The sequence below is a fragment of the Alligator sinensis genome, unplaced genomic scaffold (genome assembly GCF_000455745.1).
Source record: "Alligator sinensis unplaced genomic scaffold, ASM45574v1 scaffold1494_1, whole genome shotgun sequence".
Lineage (NCBI taxonomy): Eukaryota > Metazoa > Chordata > Crocodylia > Alligatoridae > Alligator > Alligator sinensis.
The window spans coordinates 599,809-602,495 of record NW_005842724.1 but is presented as its reverse complement, the minus strand read 5'-3'; positions in this window follow the sequence as shown (position 1 = coordinate 602,495).

The window sequence follows — 2,687 nt, the reverse complement described above, 5'->3', positions numbered from 1 at the left end:
GCCCTCATGGCAGATTCCACTGACATGGATATGTTTTCCCCATATTTGCTTGATTACTATTGGCTAAATGTTCTCTACTGCAATAGATCTCAACTCCTTCTCCATATTACATCACACAATGTTGCAAAACAAAAAGGTTTGGGATTCTCTTCCCCTCAGATCTAGCCATGATGAAAGAGAAGGTTGCCAGGAGCCCCATGACCTGACTGTGTTCCCAACATGAGAATGCAGGTATCATCCTCATAAAGTCCAAGAGTCAGCAGAGGTATCTCTACTTACCTTGCTCTTGATGTCTCAGTTAAAGCAAGGGCTTCTACCCAGTGTTTAGCAGCTATTTAAACACAAAGGGATATTCTTTCACTGATTTGAGTTGCCAAATAGTGGATTTTAAATTTCCAATGTTATCATCAACCTGTTGGATGGTTCTTTTGTTTTAGTTTAGCTCTCCACCCCCCAACCCCCTGCTTTCCCCCTTGATATGGAAGGTTTTTTTTGGCAGGACTGCAAGGTTTAGATGGAGGTATTCTTCACCTTCTGTGAGTAAAAGAACAAGATTTGAAGCATGGCTAGAAACCAAAGGATTGTATGTATATATTTATGATAGTTCATCCAGTTTGAAGATTTTCCTGTTGATACACACTACGGCTGTGTCTTACATCTCTACCCCAGTCTTTTCAGGGAGGTCATGGTAAAGAAGGGCATGCACAAAGCACTTTTAATAAAAACAGTTTTGACCTAATGCTTATGTGAAGTAGGGTGCAAGTGTGTGTGATTAAAGGGGTCACCTAAACACTCTATGCAACAAGCTAAAGCTTTATTTCTTTCCTCTTATCCAACAGGCTCTTCTTTCCTTACAAAAGGCTTCTTCCTTCCAAATCTACACATTCTGACACAGATAATGGTTTGGAGGCTGGCTGAATAAATTCCCAGTGAAACTGATGTGCTACAGTGAAACGGCTGTATTACAGAAATGAAAATGAGAACTGATTGTGGAAGTAACACACATTTTATTATTAGAGCTGGTTGATTACTAGGAGGACTTGCTTTAATTTGGCTGTATTGAACCCTAAATTAGTTTCAATATTCATCTGTCTGACCGGTCAAGAAGACAATTTGTGTCACAAATTTACATATTCTACATCAGGTACATGCATTTGATCTTAAATGCAGTAATCTTTGAAACGTGAATTTGAATTTGTAAACATGCTTAGTTGATAGAGTTTCTGATGATAGCAGGGCACTTGGGTGACCAAATCTGAAGCTTGACTGCTACACACAAATTATTTTACTAAGAACCCACTTTAATATTTGTCTGCTTTTGATATTTGTGATTGCTGGGGCCTTATGTGTTGCACTGCCTGCTGGGTGAGTAGCCCCTCCCCTCAACTCGTCTGGCACGACTTTGATGTTATGCTATCAAGAGAGGGGGTTCAATGGAAATCTTCCTGGGAGGGCCTCCTGGCAAAAGGCAGTACTCACGATTTTTTTGGCATGATGTTCCATGGGGCTTCACCCTCCCCTACACCCCGTCCACTCGCCAACTGGAAGGGTGTCCATACAATGGTGGTTTTGGCCCTGTGGGCTTGCCCACAGCTTGCTTTGGGTGGGGTCCCACATCTGCGTGGGCTCAGTTGGCTCTTGTTCCTCTGGCCTCGATGCACAGCCTTCCCTCTCTATCTCTTTGATTTTTCCTTTTTTCCTTCAAAAGAAATATTTTCCTGGGGAGGAGAGGGATGTGGAGCTACCTCCTTTCCCCCTGCCTCCTACAGGGGGCTCAAATGCCTCCCCTGCTCTGCCTCCTACAGGGAGCTTAAACGCTTCTCCCTGTCTGCCTTCCACAGGGAGCTGAAGTGCTTCCCCTGCTCTGCCTCCTACAGGGCACCGAAGTGCTTCCCCTGCTCTGCCTCCGGGAGGGGGCTCAAAGGCTTCCCCTGCTCTGCCTGCTGGTGCTGCGCCACTCCTCTCCCATGCAGGAGCCTCAGCACATCTGGAGTACTGCCCACCAGCACTGTTTTTCTCTCTGGCTCCTCCTGGGTTCTGGCAGGGCTTTTAAACTTTCCCGTGGTGGCTGGTACGGCCGCCGTGATTGGTCCAGCTGTTCCCTGTGCAGGAAACAGCTAATTAAATAGCTGGCGTAATGCCGGCTGCAGCCACAGTCCCGGCTCCTGTTCTGGCTGCTCAGCAGGAGGTAAGTTATCCCCGCAGAGGGTCTGTTTCTGGGGTTTGGGGCCCGTGGAGATTACCCTCTCCCCTTTGGGGGCCTGTGGGGTTGTCTCACCACCACAATATTTAAAGAGTATTTTAATAATTCCAAATAAATATGAAACTATTATACTAATGTGTAAATACTTTCCAGAGACAACTCCCTCCTGCTCAAAAAAAATCTTCCCTCCAAGAAGTCCATATACTGAAATTCACCTAATATTGTACTCAGCAAATTCTTTTTGACCTGATTTATTTATTACCTTTGTGTAAAGCACCATATCTTTTATTTTTATGGGTCTGTATTCTGATACAAAAGCTTCTTTCATAACAATTTCCTTTCTGTTTTGAGAAAAAAAGGTCTAGAAAAGAATTTCCTTTCTTTTCATAGTATAAGCTCTCTTGATTGGAATTTAGGGGTCTGTATTAGGTGCATAAGCCCTTAGAAATAGGGTTTGGAGAAGCTAGCAGACTGAGCAGGGCTG